Source organism: Perca flavescens, chromosome 4, assembly GCF_004354835.1.
Source record: "Perca flavescens isolate YP-PL-M2 chromosome 4, PFLA_1.0, whole genome shotgun sequence".
NCBI classification, from domain to species: Eukaryota; Metazoa; Chordata; class Actinopteri; order Perciformes; family Percidae; genus Perca; species Perca flavescens.
In genome coordinates this window covers 8,182,895-8,200,800 of record NC_041334.1, presented here as the reverse complement: position 1 = coordinate 8,200,800, position 17,906 = coordinate 8,182,895, and the positions used below count along the sequence as shown (strand labels likewise).

At 41.5% G+C, this 17,906-nt stretch overlaps 1 protein-coding gene and 1 long non-coding RNA gene across 2 annotated transcripts in view; both read right to left on the bottom strand.

Annotated features, from left to right (window-relative positions):
• Positions 1-17,906, bottom strand: part of LOC114553537 (copine-9) — a 396,447-nt gene that overhangs the window by 145,019 nt on the left and 233,522 nt on the right.
• Positions 3,699-5,540, bottom strand: LOC114553910 (uncharacterized). Its single transcript, XR_003692368.1, has 2 exons — positions 5,211-5,540; positions 3,699-4,668 (listed from the first exon to the last, which is right to left on the bottom strand). It is a non-coding gene; the product is annotated as an uncharacterized LOC114553910 (long non-coding RNA).

Sequence of the window (17,906 nt, the reverse complement as noted above, 5' to 3'; positions counted from 1 at the left end):
AGGCGTTGACCTTGTCAGGATCTGTTTCGACACCGTTCCTTGACACAATGTGTCCCAAATATTTCACAGATGTTTGAAAAAATTTGCACTTGTCCACTGACAGCTTCAAGCCGTATTCCCTGAGACGGTCAAGGACTCTGAGCAATCTTCTCTCATGTTCTTCCAATGTCTCTGAGAATATGATGATGTCATCCAAAAAAACAATGGCCTCCTTTAGGTTCATATCGCCCATGCATTTTTCCATGAGCCTTTGAAAAGTACTTGGCGCATTGGTGATTCCCTGGGGCATACGCTGGAATTCCCAGAATCCCAATGGGCACACAAAAGCTGTCTTGGCTTTGTCTTCTTCCTCCATCTCTATCTGATAGTATCCAGACTTTAGGTCCAAAACAGAGAACCACTGAGATCCATGCAGCGCTGTGAAGGTCTCCTCCAGGTTGGGCAAAGCATAAGCATCTTTCACCGTCTGAATATTTAACTTCCGGTAATCAATGCAGAGCCTCACATCGCCATTTTTCTTTCTAACCACTACGATGGGAGATGAGAAAGAAGACTCAGATTCCCGGATGATGCCAGCTTCCAGTAGCTCTTGGAGGTGTTTGCGGACGGCCTGAATGTCTTGGGGATGTATGGGACGAGATCGTTGCTTGAAGGGGGTTTCATCATGAAGGTTGATATGGTGCCTCACCTTGTCAGTCCTCCCATAGTCCAAGTCATGCTGTGAGAACACATCTGGCATAGCTCGTATCTTCCGCTCAATCCTCTCCCTCCATTCGGCAGGTATCGGAGAGTCTCCAAAGTTAAACTCAATTGCGGAAGCTTGTGGTGATTTGGGCTGATCAGCTGAAGGATCTTTGGTCTTGGGTTCACCTACCCCATTAAGCACTTGGTGTATGGCACTGAGTTCAGCCAATACACCCCTTGGTGGTAGAAGAATGTCATGCTGTGTCTCATTGGTCAGTACCACTGGCACTTTCGATAGGGCGCTCTGGTTGGGAGGGTGAGCAGACTGCAGGTGACCAATATGCCCCCAGGAAGGGAATAGGAGGATGGTGACTCTACTACTGCCAACTTCTCTGTATGTGCTCTGCGCATGCTGGCTACTCCTTCCACCACAACTCTCTGTCCTGCCGGGATAGCTTCAGGTGAGTTTCCATGCAGTCTCACTGATCCGATATAACCATCTGTCCTTTGCTTCTGTCTAAGGGCAAGTGTTTTCAGCACCGCTTGGTAGCCGTATGCAGTTTGATGGGGTGCAACATCTGTCTCACTGTAGAGTGTGTACATTACATCTAACGTGTTGGTGCCTATTAACACGGGTGAGAGAGCCATGGCACGACAGTCTGGAACCACAAGGACTAGGGTAGGCACCTCAATGTCCACACCCAGGAAATGTTTTGGGAAGGTTATACTGATCTTGACGTAGCCGATGTATGGGACTGTCTGGCCATTGGCGCCTTCAATCTCTAGCAAATCATCAAGGGGGTGAATTGTCTGTGAGGTCAACTTCTGGTCATAGAACGACTGGGAGACAGTGGTCACTTGTGACCCTGTATCTAATAGGCAGCTGCACTCTTCTCCTGCGATGAGAGAGCTTTTGCAGTGCATCTGGTCCCTACTAACCCTTTCGGTAGGTGGCCCCGACCACTTGGTGAAGCTTGCTTCAGGCTAGCTCCTTGCTTGCTGTTGGGACGTTTTTGATGTTCTTCAGCTCCCGTCAGTCCCTTGACCGGAGCCGACTTTAGTTTAAAGGCAGCCCGCTGGAAGAGCTGTTTTGTGCTTCCCACACGAGTTGTCTCTCTTGCAACTGCTTCTTCTTTGCTGCTACCAAGGCTGGGTTAGCGGGCTCACTGCAATTTGTGGCGATGTGCCCGTCTTCACCACATCGGAAGCAGTACCAGGGTTCTTGGCCTCCCATGCTGTGCCCTAGCAGTAGGGTTATCTGCCCTCCCACGTACATATGGTTCAGCAGGGGAAGGAGAGAACTGGGCTTTTAGAGCTACCATCTGACTCTGCAGCTCCGCCATTTGTCTCTTTAGATCTTGGACAAGGGAATCAAGCTGGGAAGGACTGGACTGGGGTCGGGATGTCTGGTGGTTCTGTGTCTTTAGACCGGTTATTTGAGTCTGAAGCCCGGCTACTTGTTTCTTTAAGTTCTGGGCATCACACAGCGTAGCTACTGTGGGGTTACTCTGCTGTTTCGTCATTTTCTGCTCCTCTTCATGAGTGCAGGCACATTGAAGATTCGTCACAGCTCGTTGCTTACAGGCCCCAAGGTGTTGCTTCATGCGGGCAGCCTTTGCAGCTTGCCTGTCTTCTTCTGTACGCAGAAGTAACAGAAGTTCTGGAAAGGATGGCGGTTTATGTTTCCTCTTCTCAAACTGAAGGTTAGCAAGCAGGTTGCTGTCCCAGCAACCTCTGCAAAACTGCCTCAGTAAGTGCTCATCTTGTTCAGCAGGACCTGCACCCCCTCTTTTAACGGCCTGGCTGAGAGTCACCTGCAACCGGTTCAGATAGTGGGAGGACTTCTCCCCAGCATCTTGCAATGTGTTCATGAATTTGGCAAAGAGCTCCTCACCGTCATCTACAGTGCCAAAAGCAGAATCCAACAGCTGCAAATAATCAATGGGAGAAGCTTGAGGGCTCAACTGTTTGACGATATCAGCTGCAGGGGATAGGAGGCTCTCAAGTATCTTTCTTGTTCTGTGTAAATCAGATATGGCTGGGTCCTTAAGCATGAGTTCAACATTAACTCGCCAACTGTCGTAATCCACTTCACTGTTGGGATGTGGACACTTCCCAGAGAATGAGCGCAATCTACTAGACGTGGGGATTTGAAGGGAGCTGTCTGTATTCCTTACAATGTGCTCTACCACTACTCTCTGTATTTCTGGTGGATTGACGTCATTGATCCTAAGAATGGAAGAGCTCTTTGATCCAGTAGAGATGAGTGGAATTGAATCCTCAACTCTTAGTGTGGGCCCCGACATCGCAGTAGCAGAAGGTGCTGCTTGGGTCAGGTTAGCAGGGGGTGCAGCAGCTGGACGGGTTAAGGAATGGGCTGCCGCATTGAGCTTGGCGAGTTCTGCTGCAAGGAGTTCCTCTAGCGTTTTGCCAGTTGCACGTGCAACTGCCTGCAACTGTTCCAGGTAAGTCTCAGTTGTGGTGCTACTTATTTCAGGAGCATATCGTCGGCCAGCAGTTTCAAGTGGTAGCAGGCTCCTTCTTCACCCTGGCATTGAAATATGTCAGGCAGTAGAGGTTTGAGTGACTGTATTGCAGCTTCGTCAGTGTATTCAACTACTACATGTTCGTGAAACTTTGAGTTAGGGGCATCTATGCTAATAAATCTGGCAATATCACCATACTGCTTCAAATACTCAACTAGTTTTTTGTTAGACTCTACATCAAGAGATCCACTAATAATAATAGAGTTCTGAACTTTAACGTTAGCGGTCTCAATGACATCCATGGCAGCTTTTATAGTAGTTATGTCGTCACTAGAGCCGCTCGATAAACCCAATTTCTCCTGGCTGGCTCGCCAGAATTATGTAACAACCAGAAGTAATACCTGAATAGCCTCCCTAATATGTGATGGAGGAATAACACTCAATGTGGACCAGCATCTCAGAAGATCTAGATTGCTCGGGAGAAATGGGTATCGGCAGCAAGAGTGAGGAAAGACACAACTCAATAGGTACGTTTGAAGAGGTAAGGAAATAAACTTTAATTCTCTCTCATTCAACCGGTTTTCTTGTGTATATTTTCTTTTTAGAACAGTATTCTTCTCAAAATATCACAGGTGCAACATCACATTATACACAGAACCACCATAAACACCCTTTTACTTTTTCTGTTAAATTTCATTAAATCTGGTTAAGAATCCACTTGTCAAGTGAGTACTTAGTTGGTTCAATATCCCTATATAGATTCAAGATGTAGCCTAATGCTATGCTAGCTCCATATTATTAGTCAGGCACTCATTAATTTGTATTCATCTATATTAATGTTTAAGCTCCTATTTTATAGTGCCTCTAACCACACAAGCGGATTCTCTAAATATTTTGGTACACTTTTCTTTGTATAACCCAAATCAAATATCAATAAACTACCATATATATATAAACATGAAAATGAATCACATGAACCTCAAGGTCACCAATCACATGAACCTGTGCTTTTCCTGTAACCGTCAGAGTGATGATATAACTGAACACAGTCTAGAACTATAACCTCAATGACAAATCAATCACTATAGTATTAATAAGGAAAATGACCAAAAGTTCAGTTCAGTGAGTTACTGGGAGAATCCATCCATTGCGGTGTTGTATTCTTTGAGCATTAAAGTGTAACGTAACAATGTCTGTTTTCTTCAAACTTGTTGTGGGGCAAGCGAAATGTAACTGTCCTACCACTTTTCTCCCTCTATTTCAATATCTCCTCGTTTGAAGGCTCATAGGGTTGGCTCGCCACTCCAGGACCAGACAATTCTCTATAACAGAGCAGGCTGGGCTGAAGACTCCAATGTCTCGTCTCGTAAAATCCGCACCACCGCTGAGGACACCCAGGATGAAGTAAGGACGTAAGGGATAGCCGACAAAAAAAAAAAAAAAAGCGAAGAACCGATGAAGATGATGACGATGATGATGATGATGACGAAGACCTGGCCTTGTATCCACAAAGCCAAAAAAAAAAGAAAGTATTACTATATAGTTCAAACATACTTCTTAGAGCCACTACAGCACTGTTGATAATGCTTTTCTATCTTTGAATTATTAACACATTGTTTCATTCGACTGTAATCTGTCAAAAATAAAATGGTCACTCCCTTAACAACTTGTCATGTTTTCATTTCTCATTGAAAATGAATAGGGCATCTCTGTAGCAATTACATACACAACTGTTACATAGGTTGGATTCAACTAACTAAACTAGCAAGAGATAAGTCTTATCACAGCATGGTCAATAAAACATTTTAACACTAACTCACATAGAACATCATTGCTTAAAAGTTGCATTACCGTGCTACAGCAGACTACAAACATGACAAATTCTAGCAACCACTAGCATGGTTAGCGTTTGCTAGCACCGTTAGCATGGTTAGCACCGCTAGCGCGCTAGCGCAGTTAGCGCGCTAGCGCTAACGGTCGCTAATGCTAATATTTAATCCAGATTTTACATTAATTCAACAAGCTTCATACTCAACTCACCAAGAATTTTCTTTTGGCAACTAGCAGCAGGATTGTAACCACTACAGGTATTGGTTTAATTTGACCATCTATCCTCTGCTCCGTATCTCAAATGCTACTTTGGCTGAAACAAAAAAAAAAAAAAGCATTTCCTCTTCCTGCTCACTTGGACTGATCCACTGAATGGGGGAGGGGTTAACTATAAGGGATTGTTTAAACCCTTTGTTAGATATTAATTATGTCAGTATGGTTGACAAAGAATATTAATCTAATCACATATATATTTTAAAATAACATACTCCCAACACATTAACTTTCAAATAATTTAGTTTTAGTTTAGATCTATTTTATAAGGTTCTGTAACCGGGGTTACAATTGGCTTCCTGTAAAATCCAGGATTGAATTTAAAATCCTTCTCCTGACCTACAAATGTCTAAATGGTCAAGCACCATCCTATCTCGAAGAGCTCATAGTACCTTTTTGTCCCACTAGAGCACTGCGCTCCCAGAATGCAGAGTTACTTGTGGTTCGGGAGTGAGGAGTTGCAGGGTTCACCTAGACCGCCGGGGGAGGGTGTGTAGCCACAGTCATGGCATGCCCCCTCCCTATAGCTGCTTCTGACAGACAAAATATATCATCAATACTTACACTTTATTAATCTTGTAGGAATCTGCTGTGTAGAGTGGTTTGTGTGTCCTCCAAAGTCTCTACCGTTAGCTGCACTGAAACGTCAGGGCAGGCAGCAGGGGCGATTCTAGGATCTGACCTTTGGGGGTGCTCAGCCCCTAATGAAAAGTTGATAGCAGTTAAGCTAGGGGGGTTTGGGGGCATGCTCCCGTAAGATTTTTTTTGTTTTAAACTATTAAATCATGACTTCTTGTGAGTTTTGGGGAAAGAAATAGACAGATTGAGACATGCAATTATGACAAACTATCAACAGATTTAAGGCATCTGCTGTGAAAAAAGATGGAAACTACAAAGCATGATTATTGCAGCACACATACCCAAGGGTGTTGGACTGGGGGGGGAAGGGGACTGAGTGCCCAGGGCCCTCATGTGAGGAGGGCCCAAAAATATGCTAGAATTCATAGCTTTGGCTGCAGGGAGGGGCCCATAGAAAATGCCTTTCACAGGGCCCAGAATTTGGAGCTACACCCCTGCACATACCTTAAATGGTAAAATAAGCCTTAACATATTTTTAGACAAGATTATTCATGTTTTTTTCTGCTGTTGATTTTCAACTTTTTCATCTAATCTAATAATGCCTCTGAACCAGATGGGGAAAACACAACATCTCTTTTTCTTAAGAGCCTAGTCCTCCATGAAATGCATATAAATATAATGTGAATGGAATGTTTTAAGTGTTTTCGCCCGTATAATATATGTCCACTTTCTCACCTGGTTCTTCCAGATCCCTCTCTTTGTCCACTCTCTCTCCATCCTTCTCTCTCTCTCCCCATCCTCCTCTCTCCCTCTATCTCCTTCCCTCCGTTCCTATCACTGACAATCACATACAAAACATTTTGTAATCAACTAGAAAATAATCTTCAAATAAAAGAGAAAATAAAACACAGTAGTCCTACTATATACATGTCTTATAGGCTACCTAGCCATTTTCTCACCTTGTTCATCTTGCTCTCTCTGCCCTTCTCTATTCTCCTCGCTCCTTTGTGCTGTCAACCAGAAGGCAAATGTAATCAACTAATCAACAGAGAATGCATTGTCTAGGCTACCAAAGTAGAGCAGATGAAGGTCCTGCTACTCCCAAAAACATGTCTTTTCGCTTTTTTCTTTTATTTGAGCCGCTTGGGTAACTTTTTTTCATTTTGGCGTTTAGACCATTGACATAACACAAAGGTTTAGACCGTTTAGACTCGTCTTTCTCCGTCTCTGTGTACTTCCCATTTCTCCTGTCACCGTTTGTTTATCTTTGGCGGCGCACTGGGGGACGGACTAGTCCATTTCATTGTGAAAGTAGGGGGTGCTGACCTCTCTCAGCAAGCAGGGCGCCTGCAGCTGCTGGGGGCGCTGATCTGCCAATTCCCCACACAGTGAAATGATAGAAAACAGAAAAACGCTTCGCAGCACAGAGGATTATTTATATATTTTTTTTTTTTTTTTTTAAGTGGCTGCCCGGTTCGCCCGTGCCAAAAACCGCCACTACTTTGAGCACTAAACGATCTCACATTATCACAATAAGGACTTTATTTTCAGGGGTGCTGAGATAATATTTAGGGGTGCTTCAGCACCCCTAAAAATAGCCTAGCGACGCCTATGGCAGGCAGGCTCTGAGCTGTCACTCAAACATACTCCAAAAACTCATTAGCCAATGGGAACGCACCCCTGTAAGACCCGCCCACGCGAGAGGTTTGTCCCAGAATTGCAAACAAAGAGTATGGAAGCGCAAACCCATAACTTCCTAAACAAAATATGCCACTGCCCAGGGACGGCCTCTAGTTCACCCAGTAAGAGCCTTCGCCCCATGTTGGCTGAGTCCTGCAGCGGTGCAAGTTCGAGTCCGGCCTGCTGCCCTTTGCTGTGTGTCATCCCCAATCATTCTCCCCCTTTCGTGTCTATCCACTGTCGCTGTCTAAATAAAGGGAAAAGCCCAAAGGGCAGTGGCATTTCAGAGCTATCAGTTAAGTTGCCAATAAATCACATTTTGATTCTGTTAAATGAATAAGAATATAAATGAAAACTGTGCCTTGTAGACTTCTATAGATGGGTTTTCAGCAACATCATCAGAAAAAAACAAGCACCAGAAAACAAACCAGAATGACTTTGGAGCCTATGGAGAGATCAACACAAGTAGTTGTGCCATAAATTACTCAAATCACCAAAAGTAATGGGTGTAAAAAGTTCAATATCTCAAGAACATGTCTTTTAAAGCATTTACACTGCATAGTAGAGCTCCGCTCTCTTGGTTTTCCATTAGCAAAAGTTGTGGATCTTACCTGGTACCTAAACCGAGGCAATACTAGATATAAAACACTGCAGGCCACTGATTGGGTCAGAGAGAGCCACACTAGAGCGATACAGAACATCTTACACCAACCGACATCTTTTAATAGCCATGCTACCGCCAATACTGCCCTACAAAGCCAAAAGACCTTAAAGTGATGGTTCGGAGTAATTTCACCCTAGGGTCCTTTGCACCATGACCTCGAGCCAAACACCCCCCGAGAAGCTTTTTTCACCTGGGTCTAACATTGGGAGAGTTAGCGTAGAGTAGCGTTATCAACTGAATAGCTTATTAGCGCAGGGGCTAATGGACCCACGTTTGTATCTGGTAAATGACCCCACTAATAATGCCCGAAATGATACCAAACTTCTACACTAGTACATATAGGTTATGTACTCATAAAACGATGGATTGGAAAGTTTGTAAGTACACCAGAAGTTTATGAACACTTTCCTGTTGGCTTCTGCTCTCTGCTGTTGTTGCTGCTGCCGGCAGTAAGACGAGTGCTTAGGGCCGTCTACAAATTACAACACTGAAAAGAGATGCAACAAAAATATTTTTTAATTTAACTTTTTTTTAAGATAAGTGTTGTAAGTATAACTAGCAGGAGACAAATAATTGTTGGGGACCAAGAAGCTGGTTAAACAGTGATTTGGCTCAGATTTAGTTGACTGCAGAGACACAGGGAAGGCAAGACAAAGGATCTTGGCCTACATGTGAATTCCAAAGACAGTTTCACCAAACTCCTACAGGCAGAGTAGCCAAAATGGAGAATCTACCTTCAACACATGTGGGACAAGGCAGACTGGTGGTGAGACAAAGAACTGCTTCACACCTGTGACAAAGTTGCAGTTTTCCCATTGGCCGTCGGGCCTTTGAATGCACCACCCCGCCACCAGGAGGCGGAGGAAGAATAAAAGCTGTCGGCTTTTGTGTTTCTTGGCTCTTTCCACAGTGACTCAGGTCACTACAGGAGGCACTCTAGTCCGGGCTAGCTAGCCAGCATCACCTCGCTGGTCGAGTTTTGAGCTGGGACAACTTTATATCGGTCTGATATACAAAGGGGATCCGAGGAAATACTGGCCGAGTATTCCCTCATCTGCAGCGGGTTTAATCAGCCTGGATTCAGGTGGTGCGCGTTGCCTAGCAACCCCCTCGGCTTCTTCAGCCCCTCCTCGTGCACGCAGCACCACTACCGCCCTCTTGAGGCTAAATAGTTTTGTGCAGCTCACAGGAGTAGCCATTTTGGTTTTTGTGTTAGGACTACATTTTGACACCGCCCCTCCTCTTTCGCTCACACACACACACACCCACACCCTACCACAGTTCTGAGACAAAAGGGTTTTAAAGGGGATAACAGGGGACACATGCTGCTTTGTTTTTGCTTTGTTTTGGTTGTGATATTGTAAAAGATATATGTTTATTATTGAAGGATTATTGATTAGCTGCTGATAATTGTGACGTTAATAAATCTTATTATATTTAATTAGCAGTTGCTTGTGATTATTTGTGTACTTGTTGTAATAATTGCTGGTCGATCAGGTCCGTGCTTGGATTCACCCCTTCCTTTATTTCCTTTTTAAAGGATTACCACAGAAATGAGACTGTTCCAGTTTGATTATTGGTCCCTGACTTGCAGGTGGTGCCCCGTTTTGATTGTTTGTCGATTTGATAAAGTTATTAATAACCATATTCATAATTTTATTAATACTGATAAAACATCTTTGATAATTTGCCAATGATCAAATTTGTACCCTACGAGAATCCTACATAATAACTGAGATAAGTTTGGAGACATTACCTTATTTAATCATTAAATTAATAAATATTTTTGTTGTATCTCTTTTCGGTGTAGTAATTTGTAGACGGCCCCAAGCACTCGTCTAACTGCAGGTAGCAATCCATCGTTTTATGAGTACATAACCTATATGTACTAGTGTAGAAGTTTGGTATAATTTCGGGCATTATTAGTGGGGTCATTTACGAGATACAAATGTGGGTCCATTAGCCCCTGCGCTAATAAGCTATTCAGCTGATAACGCTACTCTACACTAACTCTCCCAATGTTAGACCCAGGTGAAAAAAGCTTCTGCGGGGGTGTTTGGCTCGAGGTCATGGTGCAAAGGATTTTGCACCATGACCTCGAGGAATTACTCCGAACCATCACTTTAACTCGCCAGAGTGTAGAACTGAGAAAAATGACTTTAAACTTATTTTGTTGTCCAGCCAAATGAGTTGTAGGCAGGATATTAGAAATTTGGCAATACTTTTTTTTTTATTAAGTTATTTATCTACATAGAAATCTTAAACTCAAACTTGACCTTTGACCCTTATTTGGAAGTTACTGTACTCTGCCTTTGCATTATCTACAAGATTATAAGGGGTTATGCAAAGGCAAAAGACATTAACATAAAGATGGCGTCATTCAAGTGCATATTAAGTAGCCACGTTGGTTTGTTTTGGTCTAATGATACATCCGTAGAAGCTCCAGCAGAGAGGATGGTTAGTTTAGCCAGGAGTTAAGTTTACAAGAATTTGTCCATATTTCAAGATTTGTGGCAAACTAAAATAAACAGACAGCTTTTGTTTTGGCTTTTTTGTCAAAATTCGCTATTCAGAGTAGAGCTATGTTTTTTTTTTCTCAAAGTATTTTTATTGAACATCTTATCAAACATAAGATACACTTTACAATACATGATATTTTTATATTAACCAACCCACCCAGAAACAGTCCCCACCTGTTGCACTAATGCACATTCATTTAAAGAAAAAACAAAAAAAACAATCATTAACATGTTTTAGAGAAGAAAACACAAGTATGTACAGTATATTACTTCTCTGAAATTGAAATTAGAGACCTTCCTAATTTGATCCAAAACCAGTTGCCAGATATCAAAAAATGTATAGGCACAGCCTGTAGTAGCATACCTTATTTTTTCCATTGTCATGTTGTATAAAAGATTAATGAGCCACTTTTTAAAAGTTGGAGGGGACTTGTCCTTCCATTTAAGCAGTATCTGCCGTCGAGCTAAAAGAGTAGCAAATGCTATGAGGTTTTTGTTGTTTTGATTTAAGTGAAAATGCTGTGGCACAATGCCGAATACAGAGATCATGGCATCGGGCTCTACGACTGTCCCCAATGTGTCGGAAATCAATTTAAATATAGACTTATGTATAAATATAGAGAAAATCTTCAACTTTTGGACAGAGCCAAAACATGTGAGAGACAGAGTGCCTGGTTCGGCTTCACATCTATCACAGTGAGGATCTATGTCTGACCTGAATTTTGCCAGCTTTACTTTTGACCAGTGCAATCTATGAACAACTTTAAATTGAATCACTCAATGTCTTTGACATATTGAAGATGAATGAATGTTTTTCACTATAAATTCCCATACATCCTCAGAGATTCCTATGGCCAGTTCCTCTTCCCACAATCTTTTCCCGCGAGCCAGAGGTTCCATATTATGAGTATTCATTGCATTATAGATTTTACCAATGGCCCCCTTAGAGTATGGATTCACTTTTAGAACAGTCTCAAGAAGTGACTCAGGTGGTAATGAGGGAAAGTGACTAACAGATGATGCAACAAAACTACGAACTTGAAGATATTTAAAGAAGTGACAGCTAGGAATTTACAGACCAGGCACCAAAATAATCGTCTATAATAGAAGGAATAAACATATGATTTTTTACTATGGGAGCATAGACCGATACATCGTTAAGTGAAAAATGTCTTCTAAACTGTCCCTATATTTTGAAGGAGTGCTTAACCACTGGATTCAAAGTGTGTTTGTATATTGGATGAGGTTATGGCAATGTTGAGCAGAGCAATACTCAAATTCTCAAGGGACAGACACTTAGGACCACCAGCATGCGAATTAATCCAATATAACATAGAACGAGCATTGGCTGCCCAATAATAGTACTGAACTTTTACGGATGCGTGCATTTTTCCCCATTCCATATAAAAGCTGATATCAGCTTATCTATCAGTAGGAAAAACGATTTGGTTAAAAATATTGGGATACACTGGAACAGATATAGAAATCTAGGTACTATATTCATCTTGGTGGCGTTTATCCTGCCTCCTAGTGATAGCGGTAATGTACCCCAACGCTCAAAATCTTGTTTTATAGAATCTATCAATGGAATAAAAATTTTTTTATAGAGGTTCTTGTAATTATTAGTAACCCATATACCTAAATACTTAAATTTATCTTTACTCAATTTAAATGGTAAGGAGTTAAATGTGATAAGTCTGGCTGCAGCGTTAATCAGCATAAATTCACTTTTTTGCATGTTTATTTTATATCCTGATATTTTCCCAAAACTACCAAGTAATGACAGTAGACGAGGCAGGGTCTTGAGCAGTTCAGACACATACAAGAGGGTATCATCCGCATAAAGGGACACTTTATGTTCGGATTCACCCCTCAGTATGCCTTTAATAGCATTATTGGACCGTATTGCCACTGCCAGGGGCTCAATCATCAGTGCAAATAAAGAGGGGGATAATGGGCAGCCCTGCCTAGTCCCGTGGCCTAATTGGAAAAAGGATGATATGTTATTGTTTGTCCAAATTGCTGCTACAGGAGAGGAATATAAAACATTAATCCATGAAATGAATTTGGCACCAAAGCCAAATTTCTTCAAGGTATAGAAGAGGTCTTTGAATATTCTTCATCATCCCACTCCACCCAATCAAATGCTTTTTCAGCATCAAGTGACAGAAGCGCCTCAGGTATATCGGGTGGAGTGGGATAATGAAGGATATTCAGAAGTCTGCGTATATTGTAGAACGAATATCTATTTTTGATAAAACCAGTCTGATCATCAGACACTATTGAAGGTATAACAGTCTCTAATCGACATGCTAAAAGTTTGGCAAATATTTTACTATCAACGTTTAATAATGAAATAGGTCGATATGAGCTACAATCTAATTTACTTTTACCCTTTTTATGAATTAAAGAGATAACTGCTTGTCTCATGGTTTCTGGTAACGACCCTGAGATGAAAGATTCATCATAGACGGCATGTAAGATAGGGGAGAGTTCTAAGGAGATTTTTTTGAAAAATTCGCTCAGAAAGCCATCGGGCCCCGGCAACTGTCCACTTTGCATGGTGGCAATCGCTTTCAAATGGTCTTTCCAAATCTGAGGCATATTGTTCATCCCCAATAGTGGGCAGAGTAAATTTGCTAAAAAATGAGTCAAACAGTGCCTCATTTCTACTGGATTCAGATGTATATAATTGCGAATAATACTCCCTAAATCTATTATTAATCTCTAATGGATCAGTTAATTTTTTGTTCGTGTTCATCAATAATTTCAAGCATTGACTGGTCAACACTTTGTTGCCGTAGTTGATGAGCTAAGATTTTTCCTATTTTTTTGCCGTGTTCATAAGACTTGTGTCTGGATTTATTCAGAAGGTTCTCAAAAAGTTCCTTAAATAAATCAACTGATGGCGAGTGTGACAGAACCCTATTGATCTGCAGAATATCACTTTCTATCTTATTAAGCCTTTCCTGTTGTTTTTTCTTTACACTTGCATTATACGATATGATTTGGCCTCTGAGATAGGCTTTTAACGTTTCCCAAACTAGACAGTAGGACACCCCTGGGCTCCGGTTATGCTCTAAAAACTCATCTATTTCCTTAGAAATAAATTTAACAAACTGAATAGAAGGAGTAACATCTGCGCCCAGGATTCTGAAAGCACCAAACATCAGTCAATCCGTAAGTTTTAAGAAGCTGATTAAGTACTACTGTTGAAGGAGTTAGTTGCATAGTCATGGGTGAGCTACAATCCAGTGGGGGCGACAGTACACAATTAATATCTCCTCCTAATATGACATGGTGTGTATCTATATCAGGTATTCGAGAGAAGAGGCTGGTAAAGAATGCACTATCATCCCAGTTGGGTGCGTACACATTCGCTAGAACTACTGGGGTACTGTTCAGTCTGCTCACTACTATTATATAACGGCCAGCAGAGTCAGCGTCAACTTTTGACACTACAAACGGGGTAGTCTTTTTAATCAAAATAGCCGTTCCCCTAGATTTGGAATGAAAAATAGAGTGGAAAATGTGTCCCACCCATCCCCCTCTAAGTCTAAAATGGTCAGATGTGTTCAAATGGGTTTCTTGCAGGAAGGCAATATCTGCATTCAACTCCTTAAGGTGTGAGAGTACTTTTCGGCATTTCACTGGGTGATTTAGAAATTTAACATTCCAACTAACAAAGTTTATCTGGCAAGTACCTGATACATCAGTGTGAGCGTTCATTTATATTAGTATTAAGTATTTATAAATTGTAGTAGTACGGATCCAGTCTAGGTAACATTTGTGCCACGTAAACAGAAGAGAGTCCCTCCACTAACCCAGAGTTAGCAAAACAAAGAATAGGAGCAATCAATTTAGCGCAACAGTAACTTCCCCAGTCACCTACATGGTGAAAAAATAACCCCTCGCAAATAACAAATCCACACATAAAGTGCTTTTTATAGGACTCTAGCTATGCAACTCGCTCAGCACAGACATGTTAACAAAATATTTTAATATAACCCCAATATTTCAAATTAAATAGAAAAATAGAGAGAAAGTGGTGCTTTTTATCTTCTAACAGACGTTAACCTTAAAAGAAACTAACTTAACTGTAGTCCCATATCAACAAGTCTCATTGTTGTATTTTGCATTATTGTTTACCAAACTTAAGTTTGTCTGCTGTCAATAGAGGCAAAAAAGAAAAAAGCGAAGCTAAGCCACCTCACGCAGAATGTTGTCCTTAACATACGCTATGGCCTCCGCTGCGTCTTGAAACTGCTTATCCGTCCCGTGATTCGGAATCGGGCTGGATGTAGGAGACCATAGCGTAAAGTGCGGTGGGATCTGTCAATCAGCACGTCTTTACCCATTTTAAGGACTTTTTTGATCAGTCCTGAAACAGAAGCAGGGGTGCTGGAGCCATCTTCCTCAGCTACATTCATAATGCGGATATTTGACCTCCGCATCTGACCTTCCATGTCCAAACATTTCTCCTGTAGATTTTGAACATTTCCCTCCAGCTTGCACACAGAGTTTTGTAGCTCCGTGATATCATCCGAGCATCCTGAGAGTCCTCTTTCCATGTCCGACACAGTTGTTCTAATCACTTCCAGGTCTGACCGAAAAGCTGATGTGTTGTTAGCTATCTCCTGCCTATCTGCTTGTAGCTCTCATCTAACTCCATCAAACTCTTTAGCCATGATTGACTTTAACTCGGTTTGGAAAAGCGTGGTCATCTCCATTTTTATAGAGGACAATAACTCTTCCTTCCTCACCGTCTTCATATCAATCTGTTCTCCAGTCCGCTGAGCTCGTTCAGCCATCTCAGGTGTCGTGTTAGCTTTGTTGCTAACACTAGGTGTGTTGGTGCTCGTCTTGCTAGCAGAGGCCTTGCCCGAATATTTATATTTACGCAGGTTGCCCGCCATTTACATTTATCATCGTCTTCGAAGATGCAGGACAGCCTTAGATAGTCTTTTTGTATCACATAGTTGACCAAAAAAGGGTAAAAAATATAATTTTGTGCAGAGCTCCCTGAACTTGCGACCTACTCCATTGCCTGCTCGCTGGCACCCCCCAGAGTAGAGCTGTGTTTGTGTAAACAGTGCGGTGGACGAGAGTGGACTGCCCAGACAGATCAGATTGAAATATATCACTTCCTACATGTGTAAGACTGAAAAGACTTGCCGTGGAACTTGTAGACAGGTTAGTGGGTATTGATACGTATTTACATAACGTAAATATGTATCAATAATGTAATCTCCGAGATTATGTTCTGCCAGCTCACAGCAACTTAACTACAATAGCAGGAAAAAGAGTTCCCCCCCAATGTTGTAAAGCGCTCTGCAAACACGGACACACATATACAGATACGTCTTGCTGCCACTTGTCTGTAGCTGGCTGTGCTTTGCATGTGTGGGATTCTTAAATGTCCTTAAAGGAGAATTCCGGTCAATTTCAACCCGTAGCTCTGTTGTTTGTAAATCAGGAGTACTGTCAGTAGCGAGAAAAACGGAAACAACAAAGTTGTCCTCCTGCTAGATTTTGTACCCAACAGTCTTAAACAAGGCTTAAACAGGGCAAGTTTTAAATGTGTTTTTAGCCTCTAAACATGTTCGAAATGCCATTACAAGTGCTTAGCCATGTGCAGTTATTCCTTACGAGGGAACACAGCGAATTTGACTGCAGTAGATGTGACAGAAAGGCATAAAAGTTGCAAATAGGAAAACACAACGGCAAATAGGAAAACACGATGGCAAATATGAAAACACTTCAACAAATCATAAAGCACAACGGCAAATAGGAAAACAAAACGGCAAATATGAAAACACTTCAACAAATCATAAAGCACAACGGCAAATATGAAAACACTTCAACAAATCATAAAACACAACGGCAAATAGGAAAACAAAACGGCAAATATGAAAACACAACGGCAAATAGGAAAACAAAACGGCAAATAGGAAAACAGTTCAACAAAACACAACGACATTAACTTCTACCAGAAAAGGTAGGGCCTATCTAGGAGAGGACGGACCCTCCTGATTGGACAGACAGTCTTTTAACCCCTTAACGCCGACTGTCGCTAATTTGCATCAAACCCCTTCCATTCCGACTGCAGGCGAGATAGCGTGTGTATTCCCCCCAATGCCGGTTTGTTTACATGCGATACATACCTAGGAACCTTTTGCATGCACTGGTTTTTCGTAGGACCGGTCGGAGTGGGAGATACATCCGGTTCACGGAAGCGAAATTAACCCTAACCCTACCCCTACACCTAATCCTACCCCTACCCCTAACCCTAAATAAACTACTGTCAATGTTAGGGAGTAGGAGAGTGTTTTCTTTCTTGCCGTTGTCAAGATTTGTATTTGTTATTTACAGTTTAGAAGTTCTAACAACTTTGTGACATGAATGAAATCTACTATGTGTTTTATTAATTTTACCATTTTGTAAAGAATTTTACCATAATGCCTGTTGTCGCTAATTTGCATCATACCTAAATTTATATCTATTCCATATGCTATAGACAAATTAACAATCTCAACTTAATTTAGCATCAGCTTGGAGCCAGAAACACACATATTTTGTTTATATAATTGTGAATAAATTCAAATTTAACAGGAAGGAGAGGTAAAAAAAACACGGAAACCGCCTCACTGTCTATGCTTTTATCAAAAAAAAACGGTATACTTGTATACAGTATAAAGTCATGTTTGAATAAAGGTTATAATAAAGATACACGTTTCGTTAATGTCTTTTTAGAGCTTGTATACCTAACGAGTTATTATATACACACACAAAAACTTAATGACACAGACAAACCAGTTCATTTAATGCATTTATTTTTAGAATGCCAATATCTAATATAGCAAATAATTTATTCAACATCTCTCCTTTGGCCTCTGTCTCCCTGTTTGTCTATTGCTTTCCCTCTCCTCCTCATCTCTCCCTTCTGGTGATGCTAGGGCAGCCTCTGTTTGTTCCTTAGTCCCCTGTTAAAAAGACAGAAAACACAAGAAAGATATTTACCGTTATGAATGCTATAATGGACTGTTATACTTGTTACATGGGAAACTACTCATACATTTTAGCTTTTGTAGCAGGTTGATTGGTCGCAGGTGGTTTCAATCACACTCACTCTCTCTGGACCAATCAGGAAGTAACTGCATGCTATATAGGCAGGGGGTTTGACTTCTTGAC